The following is a 15,097-nucleotide window of genomic DNA, read 5'->3' as shown; positions in this document are numbered from 1 at the left end:
GTTTGTGTAATAGTTCACTGACTGACCCAATCCGCATTCTTCCTTCTGATCTGTATCAACTGCACACCTGAAAACCCCACCTTAATTGTATCCCGACGTAGGGAGCTTATCTTAGTTATTTCAGATCGAGAAAACCACTCCAATCCTTATCCTTGGTGAGTGGTGTATGAAACCTTATATCCCGAATCGACCTGAGCACGGGCTGTAGTCCTCTAACAAACAATCAAACCAAATAAACTATTCAGACATTAGAGGAAAGTGAGACCAGTAATTTCAATCCGTGTACATTAACAGTCATCGTAATATTATGCAAGCGGCTATATATTACATTATACGAGCAAGAATATAACTCGCCACCTTATTCAATTGAAAATTGGCGACCCCCAAAATATAAAACCCGAATCGATTTCAGAAACCATAGATAAAGCTCATGATATTAAAAACAAACTGAAAGCCGCTTGAGGCTAACCAGAGGACTATAATGATATATGTGAGAAGATGACGATTCTTGAAGGGTGTTAGTTGAGTTAATGAAACCGACGAGTTAACTTGAAAATACATGGAAGTGTACAAATATTGCCTCGAAGGTTAACCCCGTAACGTATTTATCTCACTTCCGATATTTTATATATATCGAATCAAAACGAGTGCCTTACTAACAGGACGGATGTAGTACCACCTAAAAACTTGTATACAACTAAACTCTATAAGGAACCCATGAAACCGTTGAACAGGGAAAATCAAACAGTTACGACAAAAGAAAATTTTACTAAATAAAGTTCAATGGAATCCATAACGGGAAACCAAATACAATTGGAAACAAACGAATGAATTTCGAAACAAATAATTATAAACTTTTCCCATAAAGGGGCGTAATTGGCATATTGAATTTCGGGGATGAAATTTCTTAACTAGGGGGAGAATGTGACATTCGCGACAAAATCGATTATGCTTTAGTATTCGTTTATCGAACAATAGATTAACCACTTATTGCATAGCGAACTAATGAATAATCAAGCGGTTCTGGTTATGATCCAGACATCTCGGGGGGCCATCTGTAAGTGATATACGTCTATTATAAGCCAACATATTGATATTAAGGCCTTAGTATGATAGCAAACTAGTTAAACAAAAACATGCTCGTTCAACTACCTGCTATGGATTTAAATGCGAAAGATAGTTCCGAAACAAGCATTGTATCATCCGTTAAGCTGAAAAAGACTTACAAAACACTTAGTGGTTATGTTTTAAGTTATCCATGAAAATATTTTCGATTTTTACAAACAAATACTATGTTTTTATAAATTTACAAAAAAATAACCGAAAAACACTCGTTTTCGCACTGTTTGTCGTACTCGATATATTTTTCACGCCAAAAACAAACCCGAAATAAATTTGGACTCGATATTTCATGTTCGGGCATGTAAATCGAGAAAAGTGGGCCAAATGGACCCAAAAGGGGGCCCAACAAACCAAGCAGCAAAGTTGAAAAAAAAACAAAAACCCTTGATATTTATTTGTTTAATATGTCTTCTAAAATCATTCCAAACCTCAACATCTCCAGAACTTGTAGCTGCTCCATCAAAACCTAGCAAGAACTAAGGTGAAAACATTATGCTCGATCAATTTTTAGTCCATTTAAACATGTTTGAATACCTAGAAACATAGTTTGATTGCCAAAAACTATTTCTAACCATGTAAAACTCTTCGAAATAATCCAAAAGCATACTTTGATAATAAAACTGATTGGAAATTTGGGTTGATAAGTTTTTTTGGCCATAATCACGGATTAGAGGGTTTAAACGACGTTTTTACGGTTCAAAAGTTCGGTTTAAAGCCTTAACTAGAGGTGTTCATCGAATCGAATAACGAATTTTCAAGTTAAATCGAACTGAATAATCCGAATAATTGTTTTTTTGCTGGTATTCGTATTCGATTAAAAGTTGAACTATTCGATTCATATTCATATTCGTATTCGTATTATATGCCCAATTCGAAATTCGATTCGAATTCGTATTTGAAATTCGAATTCCTCGATTTCGAATAAGTTCGATTTTCATTCGAATAAATACAATCTAACTCAAGTTTACCTATGCTAAAAATTTGAAAACCATAATCATAATTGCAAAAGAAACATATAAATTTAAAGTAGCTACACTACCACATTATAATAAATTCAAAACTAAACCACAAATAGGATAAATTCAAAATATTCAAAACGAGAAGAAAATAACACCCATATTAGTATAGCTAGGAAACAATAATATGGCATATTGGGTTTAATAATTTGTAATGGACATTTATTATTTATGGATTTGACACAAATAAAAAAATATTATATATATACACATATGTATATATAATTTGAATTCGAATCGAATCGAATAATAAATCATAAATTCATATTCGATTCGTATTCGATTAATATACTCGAATACGAATTGAATTCGAATTTTTTAAAACCGAATTGGATTAAGAGAGCGAAAACGGGCGAAAACCGTAAAGGTAATGCCGAAACATTCGATTACGGGCTGTTTAGGTTATGGTTGTGATGTACATATTGTTAGGTTATGAAATTTTTCAGGGACATCAGGGACCATATCATTGAGTCCCTGTCCAAATTTGATAATTTTTCGACCATCCGAGAATATTTGGAGAATTTATTACCGATTTGGGGTGTTTATTCGGGAAAAATACTTAAAATGCTAGAAGAATTATGAAATTTTGTGGGGAACTCTAATTTGATATATTATGATCACATATGAAATTTGGGGTCATTTGGAAAATCCTAGGTGTGTTTTGTGTATTTACATTTATTCGGATTTTCATAATCGTTTTTGACTCGAAAATGATATTTGACAAGATTGTTAGCTTCTAGAATTTCTACAGCTTATTTTGGAAAGTGTTTTGGTCATTCACAAATTTTCGCGGATTTTTCAGAAATCATTTGATATAAACGGATGATTTTCGGGCTAAATATAGCATATAAAATGATTTTTTATAAATTTATAAATCAGTAAATAATTCTAGAAATATTTTTATGAAAATCTACATATTTTATTTGATAAGTTTCTAAATTTTCATGATCTAATGATTAACGAATAATTAATTATGCTAATTTGAAGATTAAGCAATTTCAATTCTGACAAAAACCGGCAAGTTCGTGATTAACGAACCTGTTGGAATATCAGAACATAAAAAATGAACAAGAAGCATGTTTTCGGATTAATTATGTAAAAACAAACTTTTTGTGAAAAATACGGAAAATTTGGATAAATTGTGCGCGTTTTTCTCCAACTCAAACCGAATAAACGGAAATGAGTCCCGTAGCAAATCCAGACCCCTAATCCGTGATCTTTCTTTATAACTTAATCATTTTATCAACCAACACATTTACCCAAGTCTACATCCCCATAAAGTTTTCCAAACGCATAAACGACCAACTTGGCCCAACTGGTGAAACAGGGAAACTGAGCCAGGTTCGATTTTAAACATTAGACATTAAACAACATCACAATCTAAGCCTATTGACACTTTCTGGGCGTTACAGCTATACCCAGACTAGATATACAGCCCAATCTAGTATGAAGATTATAATAATATTAAAATATTAATATTATTATAATACTGACTATAGGGACTAAGAGATAGCAAGGGAAACGAACCCCGAGCTGACCTCGCACTAATTGCCTACAAAACCGTGAGTTTCATGATCCCTTCTTTTCAAACTGTTTATGAACTTTTTGGGGTGAAAAGCATAGTTACATGCGCTATCTATCTGGAAATGGTTCAGGACATAAATTACCTGAACGTTCACATACAAAAAGTCCATACAGACATAGCGATTGATTACGTACGAATGAATGATGAATAGTATTGTTGTATGATAAATTAGATGGATATGGTATGAATACCAAAACATAATGAAATTACACGTGACAACATGTTTTATAATAACACTGTCTACTGTTAAACATAACAAGCTGGGTGAATAACGTGGTATGTAATGGCCATGGATGAATAACGTGGTTTGTAATGGCCATGGATGAATAACGTGGTCTGTAAAGGCCATGGGTGAATAACGTGGTCTGTAACGGCCATGGGTGAATAATGTGGTCTGTAATGGCCATGGGTGAATAACATGGTCTGTAACGGCCATGGGGAAAAATGTGGTCTGTAACGACCATGGGGATAACGTGGTCTGTAACGGCCATGGAGCTAACGTGGTCTGTGATGGCCATGAGGATAACGTGGGCAGTGGAGGCCACGAGGATACTGTGGGTAGAAGGGGGCCGATAGTGTTTGGTGATACATGATAAATACTATGTATGTGCATAAATATATATATGGGTGCGTAAATACATGCTATGTGAATAGGTGTAGAAAATACTAATTATTTGTGTATACACTGTGTAATGTTTGACTCTTTGTGGAACCGTTGTGGGCGGAAGGGGAGCCACAGTGGTTGATGTTACGAGGAACCATTGTGGGCGGAAGGGGGACCACCGTGATTGATTTTATATGGAACCGTTGTGGGCGGAAGGGGGGCCACAGTGGTTGTTTAAACATGGAAAAATGGAAACACGCAATACAAACAAACAATCACAATTTAATCATGATTTCGAAGTCATATTATAAACTTACATGTGTGCATATGTACACACAAAGATACAGCTGTACATATATATACAAACATAAATACATATTTTTACATACGCTCGTACATATAAACTATGACTGTGTGGTACGCAGAACTGATTTTGTTAAAACTTATGAAACTCACCAACTATTCGTAGTTGACCGTTTTTAAACTTTTTTTTCAGGTAATCAGAAAGGTGGAATATATTGCTTATGTGTTACATGTTTGGATTGTGATCGATGCTATGAGCATTCGAGTATGAAGTGAAGTAGTTAACGGACTAGTTTGATTGTATCGCTTAGTTTGTAAAAGGTGGTAGAACAAAGTAATATATTTTAAATTAGTTAGTAATGTTTCTTTATGAACAATGTATTTGATACCAGTTGTATCTGTTACATTTCCGTTTTACGCTTTCGCAAATCGCTTAACGGGGTGTGACATCGTACAACCTCCTTTGACTTTTCATCCATCATATTCCACCTAAGTGCATGTTCTTCTTACCATTAAAGGGTTTTTAGCTTACGGTGATAGGTTGAACCAATCTGCTTCAACCCAGTTGACATTGTCTTGATTATGCTTGAGATGTGGGTAAGCAGATCTATAACTCTTTAAGTGTGAGACCCTTAGGTTTGTTGATATCACTTGAACTTAATCACTGAATATGATGGGGGGCTTAATAGGTTGGTGGCTGGGTTTAAGTAGACAACAATATTGACAATCGCGATTTTTGCGTTTATCTATTATTAATTAAAGTAACCTAAATGTTTTGAAAATCAGTTTTCCGATTATGATTCCATTACAAAGAGTTTTCCGATTTGATGTGGTCTCCTTTATACATATTATTATATAAATATTCCCTATACTTTTAAGTCCTTTTGAGCCAGGTTTTTATTGAATAGTATTAATATTTGGTTCACGTGTGAGTTTAATGGTTTCAAGTGACGATGAGCTAAAATGGAACACTTTTACTAAACTTGAAACCGACATATATTATATATTACTAATTTCTATTATTAAAAGTAATTACTATTATATATAGCAATTAAAAAAATAAGAAAACAAAAAAAAAGTAAACATACTAATAATAATATATAATAAAGTTATGCTAACTAACAAATAACGTACTATTAGTTAACAAAATAATAACAAAAATAATAATAATAATGTGTATTGATTTGAGGTTTTTTTTGTTAGTTGTATTGGGCAGGGTCCACTTGGGTAAATTGGAAGAATTCACCCTGTGTTTTTGTCGGTGGAAACTTAGCAAACATAAAGACAGAAGCTAGCCGCCAGTCAGGGAATAATTATGATTATCGTGGAGAAAAGTGAAGGGCAGAAGATGTAAATTGGTCTTTGTTTTCTTTGTGGAGTTGCGTGTAAAAAGGGAATCAACAAACTAAAAAGGTCAACTGCAACAATATAATATAGATTGTGTGGATTTAGACAACCCCTGTGGAGCCAAGTGGAAAGAAAAGGCGGCCGTGAGTCAGAGATTTTTCGAGGTATTCGGGTTCACACCTACTCATTTAAACACGGGTCTTTTGGTTTGATTTTATTGCTTTTATTATGAACTCAATTATTGCACTTATTTATTTTATTATTGCTTTGAACATGATTATTGGCTAAACCTTTTTAGTTATCTAGGCTTTGATTGATGTTTTGTGATTGATTAAGGGTTTAAACGGTTTTCGGGAATTGTTTATTGGGTTTTGATTAATTAAAAGTTTCGATTAGATTTATTGGATGTTATTTATGAGTATTTACTTTTGATTTGTGCTTGAATGAATGTTTCACGTTTCACTTGATTGAATGTCTTTCGATTATAGGTGCATGTTAGGGTTGTTTACTGTGTGTTTTCAACTTGTTTATGGTTTATTGAGCTCATTCACCATAGAAACTGATTTTTAGCATATTATTAGAAGTTTATATTCTTACTTTCTTAGATATCCGACGGGTGATAAGTTGTTAGGTTTGTCTTTGTTATTAGGGTTTTAGGTCAAACTGTCTGACAGGAAGTTTGCCTAGTTTTCCTTAGTTTCACCGCTTACCCGTGTCTTTTAGATCTCTTCTAAACCACCCCGTGCACTTAGGTGCAGTGAGATAGTGAAACCGACGGGTTAGCTGTTTTTTAGGGTAATTAATCATAATTGGTGAACTGACAGGTGAGCCAATAAGCCGGTGCTTTTTACATGATCTTTAGGATTTCCTCTTAGGTGACACCTTGAGAGTGATTAGGGATCCATTAGATTTCCTAGGGTTCATATTTTTAGATTCCTGGTTCCAGTAGTATATTCCCGAAACCGATAAAAGCCCGAGTCGTCACAATTCGGATTCCTTGCCTAGGTAACGCCTTTCTCATTAGTTTTTTCGTCTAAATCTTAGAATTTTAAGTTAAATTTATTAGTTTAAATTAGTCTAAGTAATAATTAGTTTTATAATAAAATAAATAAAAATACAAAAAGAATCTTTTTCTTAATTATTAGTTTATTTAGCTTTTAGAATCTAGTTTCGTTAATTTAATTAGTGTCTCTAGGGTTCGATATTCCCGGACTTTCCATAGCTATTCAACACCCGATAGGTTCACTTGCCTGTTGCTAGTGGTTTGGTTTAGGGTATTCTAGGTTTTTATTACGCGTTGTGCTAGGTTGATTAATTGCATTTTTTTATATACCACTTTTAGCGCATCACCAATGCCACCGGCGTTTCAACCCGACAATATTAACCCACGATCACACCAAGAACAACCCATTCCACAAAACATTCCACAAAACCCTCCAGTCCATGACTTACCACCATTAAACCCACCAAACCCACCACTACATCAACATGTTAACCAGAACCAAAACCGAAGAGCTTAGAGACAGTACACTATGAGAGATGATCGATCTATACGGTCTGAACCGCCAAACAATTGGGTAAATTTTGAATTGAAAGGGTAGCTAATCAGCGGAGACTATTCGATGAGTTTGATAAGTTTGAGTATGAGGAAGAGGTGGAGGATGCTCAAGGGGGTCGGTATTATGGACGACAACAACAACCCCCTCGAAATCGAACACCCGAACCCGTTCAACCACCGAGAAATCTTCGAGCTCAAAGAAGACAAGAGATTCCCGAGCCGTAATTTCCCGAGTGTGAGTTTGATGATGTGGTCCCGAGGGCATTTGTTCCACTGCCCGTTCGGGGAGTTCAAAGTCACTTTATTCCTCAAGTGGCCACGAACCCGCTTCCCATTGTGATCCCGGTTAAAGGAGGAAGGACGTTTTCAGTGAGACAGTGCAACTTGACCGGGATGCCTACTTTTCATGGGAAAGCATCTGAAGAGCCATACCTACACTTGAGCGAGTTCAATGCAATTTGTGCCACTATCTCGAGTCAAAGGGGTTCACTTCTGATGAAGTCAAGCTAGTTGTGTTTCAGTACAGCCTTAAAGATCTAGCGAAGCAGGGGTTTTTATCTCTACCGTCAGCAAGTATCTACATGTGGCAAGATCTGACTCAGCAGTTTTTGGATGAATACTACACCCCACAAAGAACATCCAAGGCCTGAACCTCCATCAGATATTTTTAGCAAGGGTCGGGTGAGACTTTTCATGATGCGTTCACAAGATTCAAGAGGTTGTTAACAACTTGTCCTCATCATGGGATTGCGTTGTAACGCCCGTTAATTTTCGGTTCAAGGATTCGAAGCTTGTAAAGTACGTATATTTCTCGGGATTTAACCGACTTTTCTCAGAAACCTTCTCGTCATCTGTGACATTTGAGCCAAAACAAGGTACACCGCGGTACGTATTTACCGATTAAGCAAATAAACGCCTTTTGCGTAACAAACGAACGATTAACCGAACGGGTCGGGTTATGACCCAGATATCTCGGGGGGTCATCTATAAGTGATATACGTTTAATACAAGCTAAAACATTAGATATATGGCCTTAGTTTGATAGCAAACAAGTTAAACGAAAATATGCTCGTTTAACTACCTGCTATAGATTTAAACGCAAAAGATAGTTACAAACCAAACATTGTATCATCCGTTAAGCCAAAAAAGACTTACCAAACACTTATTTGAAATGTTTTAAGCAATCCGTGAAAATATTTTTGATTTTTACAAACATATAGTATGTTTTTATAATTTTACACAAAACTAGCCGAAAAACACTCGTTTTCGCGCTGTTTAACGCACCCGATAAGTTTTTCTCACCAAAAACCGAACCCGAACTAAATTTGGACCGGGCTTTTCGTATTTGGGCTTGAGAAACCAGATCATTGGGCCAAAACAGCCCATCATGGGCCCAATCTTTCTTCCGATCGGCCAGCCCAACCCACCCCCCATTCTTTTTATAAAACTTGTTTTACAAGCTTGGTTATTCATTTTGGTTTATAAAAACTGAGGTCCAAGCAGCTGCAAGCTGATTTTCCAGAAAACCTTCAAACCCTAAGGTAAGGAGCTTAAATAAGTAGCTTTTGTACTTGTTTAACCTTGATTAATACCATAAAAACATGTCTTGGTTACTAAAAATCATTCCTAACCGTGTAAAAATCCTAAAAATGGTCCATAAACATGTTTTGATCATACACATGGTAAGGAACCTGTTTTGATAGTTTTTTTTGGCCATAAACACGGATTAAAGGGTTGAAACGGCGTTTTTACAGTTCAAAAGTTTGTTTTTGTGCACTAGCCGAAACCCTAAGTTAAGGGCTGTTATGTTGATGAAATATTGCTTGGTTTGTGATATAGGACTTGTACCTATCTTGCTTAGAAGCACAAGAACCTGAAAACCTGATTAAAAAGTCGGAAACGAGCCAAACCCGCTAAGGTAATGCCGAAACACTCGCTTACGGGCTATTTAGGTTAAGGTTGTGATGTGAATATTGTTAGGACTTGAAATTTTTCAGGTACCTCAGGGACCATGTTAATGAGTCCCTTTTCAAATTTGGTAATTTTTCGTCCATCCGAGAATATTTGGCAAATTTATTACCGAATTGGGACGTTTATTTGGGAAAAATAGTTAAAATACTTCAAAAATTATGAAAATTTTCTGGGAACTCAGATTTGATGAATTTTGATCACATATGAATTTTGGGATTATTTGGAGAAGTTTAAAGGTGTTTTGTTTATATGCGTTCGTGTGAATTTTTATAGCCGAAATTGGGCCAAAAAGAATATCACACGACCTTTTTACATTCTGGAATTCATACAGATTGATTTGGGACATGATTTGAGTATTCAGGAATTTTTGTAGAATTTTTGGAAATTGTTTGGGGTAAACGGACGATTTTCAGGCGAAATATAGCTGATAAAATAAATTTTTATAAATTAGTAAATAAATTCCATAAATATTTTTATAAAAATCTACATATTTTAATTGATAGTTGGTTAAATTTTCATAATTTAATGATTAACGGTTAATTAATTATGCTAATTTGAATATTAAACAAATTCAGTTTTTATAAAAACCGGCAAGTTCGCGACTAACGAACCTGCGGGAATATCAAAACACCAAGAGTGATCAAAAATCATATTTTTGGACTAATTAAGTGAAAATGAACTTTTCCATGAGAAACCTGGACAATCCGGGTGGATTGTGCGCGTTTCTTCTCAAACCAAACTGAATAAACGGAAACGGGTCCCGTGGCTAATTCGAGACCCCAGTATGTGATCCTTCTTTATAACTTAATCATTTTATTAACTAATACATTTACCCAAGCTTATTTTCCCATAACTATTTTCCGAACGCGTAAACGAACAACCTGGCCCAGCTGGGAAAACGGGAATCTGAGCCAAGTTCGGTTTTAAGTATTAGTCATTGAACAACATCACAACCTAAGCTTATTGCCACTTTCTGGGCGTTCCAGCTACACCCAGATTAGTTATACAGCCCAGTTTAGTATTGAGATTATAATAATATTAAAATATTAATATTATTATAATATTGATTATAGGAACTACTGATAGCAGACCGAACAAACCACGAGCTGATACAGTACTGAATATCTACTAAACCGTGAGTTTCATGACCCCACTCTTTAAACTGTTTTACGAACTTTTGGGGTGAAAAGCATGTTTGATTACATATACATACCAGAAACATGTATTGATGTGAATTATCTAAGTGCTAACACACGAAAGTCCCCACGATCACAGTGATTAACTTCGAGCCGGTGGCTTGTGAATAGTACTATTGGTTTGACAAACCCAAATGGAATCGGCCTGGTTGCCGTGTCACATAGCGCCGTTTGCACATGACCATATTTATACAAACAGGCTATGTAGTGTTAGACATAGCTACCGGGGCATGTTGTGGGCGGAAAGGGGCCATAGTGGTTGATGGAGCGTGGGAAATGGTTGCACGCAGCACATACAGTCAAGGATTCACTGTAGCTTAGCATAATTACATCATTTACATACATACATACATACATACATACATACATACATACATACATACATACATACCTATTTCATGATTACAAGTGTTGACTTGTGAATACTCATTACTGCTTTCCTGAAACTCGTGAAACTCACCAACTCTAGTAGTTGACCCGTTTTAAACTGCTTTTCAGGTGTACCTAAATCGGAATGATTTGGTGATCTGTTATTTGCCCAAGGTGTGCGGTTGGTGCTTTGTGAATAGAGGCAAGGGTGTTAGTAGTAAGAACGTATAGTTAACGAACCAGTTTTGTTTGTATCACCTAGACTGTAAAACAATGATAGAACAATGAGTTGTAATATATTGTAAATTAGTTTGTAATGTTTCTTTATAAACAATGTGTTGATACCAGAGGTGTCTGTTACATTCCCGTTTTACGCTTCCGCATTGTGCTAGTCGGGGTGTGACATCATCCCGGTACGTTAAATCATTTAAGTTTTCTTTCAAGATGCCATATCATTCAATTTGGAGGGGCTAGGATGAAAATATTTTATATTATAACAAAACACAAAACCCTAATCCCCTCCCCCTCTCTTGCAGCCGATAGGCATAGTGCAGCCCCCCCCCTTACGAATTTCTTCTATGCAGCCAAGATTAAGCCATAAAACTTCAATTTAAGGTTAGTCTAACGTCCATACAAGTCTTTTTCACCATCAAAACCGTTATCGAAAACGTTAGGGTTGAGTTTTGATGATAACAGTTTGCTGACAGATTCGTATACGTTTATTGTAGGGTCAGTAACGCGATGATAATCCATTGATTTTGATCGATTCTTGTTTCCATGATGTTCTACTTTGAGTCTAGTTTCCAGAAAGGTATAATATGTAATTTTTGGACAAGATTTGAATGGTTTTTATGAATTTATAAGATTGAGTGTCAAAGCTGATGCGAGATGACGGATTCTGGTCTGTCTTCCCGATATCATAACTCTTTTTCAACATGTCCAAATCAGTTGGTTCCACTTCTGGAACTTAATATTTTGAGTTAAGAATCAAACCCAATTGGAATCGTTTAATTTGGTTCAGTAATGAATTTTATAAAAATAAAACCATTTTGTTGCGCACTGAAATAGCTACACGTACCTTGCTGTGTTGGAGGAATTTTTATAATTTTTATAAAAAATATAACAAAAATATTTTATAAACCTAAGACATTTATTAAAGTCTGTTAAAAATTTAATAGTTTATTTCAAAGGTTATCCTATGTAATTAAATGCATCTTCGCATGCTAAAATCTGCACGTTTTACATGTTATAGATCGATAAGTTCGTTTTAGGCTTAACCGTTGGATGTTCAATTGTGTCCTTGTCGGGGCTGTTTGAAGTGAGTTTTTGCACCACAATATTCCTAGGTGTGTCCCGTATATCATACTTAAGTATCGTGTTCATTGGTGTTCGTTAGATTGGTCAACTAGTTATTGTTTGAAAGATTGTGTTCGGTTGACTAGAGTTGTAGTTGGATGCGTTTAACGCGATGGTTGAAGTGATTAACAACCAATTCAGCTCGAGGACATTTGGTTTGACGTACGGGCTGTTGAAAAATCATTTTTATAAGTTATGGGGCTGAATTGGTTGTCGGTTACTCCAACGGGTCGGTACAACATGCAATTTCGTTTATTGAGTAATTGGTGCGTTGTACTTGCGAGTTACCGACCCATTTGACTCGTGTAGCGTCGTGTGGACTTGTTGGATGTGATTTTATCATGTTGGGTCCACATGGGGCTGAGTTGAATGTTAATGGCCTAAACGACTCTTAAACGCGCGTATCGGTATCACCTAGTGCTTCCGGGGGTAATTTGGGAATTCTTTATTCCCCGGAGTATCTAAGGGTCGTTTTGGTGAACGTGAGGCCTCGGGGGCTGTTGTGATTTATTTTGATGAGTTCGTGACTTTAGGTGACACGAATCCCGTTAGAACGTCTTGTAGGATAAACGCGTCATGTTGATGTCATTAGTATTGATTGAATGTAAACCGGCAGGTGTTTGAGTCTTGGGATTACTTAGGGATTCTCTAGCTCGTGGTGAATCCGTGTCTCGTGTCAGGTGAGTTCATGATGCCCCTTTTAACTCCTTTTAAGTTTTGGGCTAGTATGCACACCTAAACGATTTTCTTGATGAAACATTAAAACTATTTTATATACGCTTGCTCGTATATGGTAGGCCTTGTGATGTTATAGTATGTATGTATACCTATTATTGTATGGACAATATTTGGCGATGTTGTAGTCGTTATCGACTACGGATGTTACGTATGCCTACTTTGTGTTTGCATACGTTGATGAGATGTTACGTGTTTGGGTTGTACGTTTTCTCGACCCTGATGTTTTTACTGGATGTTATATATATATATTTATATATATATGGATGCACTTGTAGAGATGTTTATATATATGTATGTATATATATATAAGGAAGATTATTTACTAAAGATGATGGCCTAACTAATGTATCCCGTTTACAGTTTAAAACCTTTGGAATGATTATTATGATTATTATGACTGATGTTATTTATTAAAACTTGAACTCACTCAGCTCAAGCTAACTTTGTGTGCATGTTAGTGTAAGTTTCAGATTAGGATGTGGATGCATTACCGTTTGGACGTGCACGAAGCTACTTGGACGGTGGAGGGCATGCTTAGTCGGATGTTTCAATAATAATAAACGTTTTCTTTTTAACATTTATTTAAATACATTTAAATTGGTTTTGGGCATAACTCCCGGGTTTTGGGAACTTATTTTATTATTTATGTTTTCCGCTGAATTATACTCTGAGATGCTTATTTTAATGAAACGAACTATTTTCAAGTTTAAGTATTTTTACAAGTGTTTTGTATGATTACCAACTGTAGGATTCACGGGATTCGGGGTCTTACATGGCGTTGTGGGAGTTGATCAAAGTGTTTCATGACGAATTGTCTAGTGATGATGTGCGTGATCTTCAATCGACCACAAATGGGTCGTTTTTGACTAATGATGAGAATGAAGATTGGTAACATTTGGAAAGACATGCAATGAACTCGAAGAGGTAAGCTCAGTCGAATCACAAGGTAAAAAGGGCGGTTGTGAAAGCCGTGGATAGTGGTGAGTCGGATGATCGTATGGCTAGGTTGGAGAGAAACTTGGACCAATTGATGGGCGTGGGGGTGAAAGAGAAAGGCAAGTCAGGAAAGGCGTATCCAGTTTGTGAGGGTTGTGGTGGAATAGGCCATGTAGTGGCCACATGTGGAGTTGTGTTGGAAGACGAAGAAGAAGAGGAAGAAGAGGAGGTGAATTTTGTTCAGGGTGAGAAGAGGTATAATAATGGGAATATGAATTCGAACACCTATCACCCGGGCCTTCGGAACCACCCTAACTTCAGTTATGAAAACCCGAACACGCAACAAAACCAGAACTTTCAAGGTAATTCCCAAAAGGTAGGTTATCAGTCAAATCAGAGGCAGTATGGGAATGAGAGGGGTAATGGTCAAATCGGGTACAATCAAAAGGAGTCGGGGGGTTATAATAAAGGTTATCAGAAGAGTTATCAGCAGAATCACCAAAGTCAAGAGGCAACTCAAGGTCAAGGAAGTTTTTCGGGTAATAAGGAAGAGTCGATTAAAGATGTGATGTGTAACGCCCGTTAATTTCCGACAAAAGGTTTAATCTTGTAGTGTTATGTACACCTTTCAGGCTTGACCCGGCATTCTCCAGGGAGCTCCTTGCAAACCTCGTAAACGTTCTCACTTAACTTTCCACCCAAGTTGCTACATACTTCAATTTGGAGGGACTTGGATGTAACTATTTTTATTATATCATAAAACAAAAGAAAACCGTAACCCTAAACCTATTTGCAGCCGATCGGACCTGGACCCCCCTGCTCGTTTTTCTTCAGCCCAGCCAAGTTTCAGCCGTGAAAACTTCAATTCAAGGTCAGTTTTATGATTCCCCATGTCTTTTACACCTTAATTGATCATATTAACGCGCTTATTGGTCGTTAAGATTGAGTTTTGATGATAACAGCTTGCTGACAGATTCATATATGTTTATTGTAGGG

Source organism: Bidens hawaiensis, unplaced genomic scaffold (genome assembly GCF_021521415.1).
Source record: "Bidens hawaiensis isolate Kalapana, Puna unplaced genomic scaffold, B.hawaiensis_p1.1 tig00042297_1, whole genome shotgun sequence".
Classification (NCBI taxonomy): Eukaryota; Viridiplantae; Streptophyta; class Magnoliopsida; order Asterales; family Asteraceae; genus Bidens; species Bidens hawaiensis.
Note: the sequence above shows the minus strand (reverse complement) of the source record.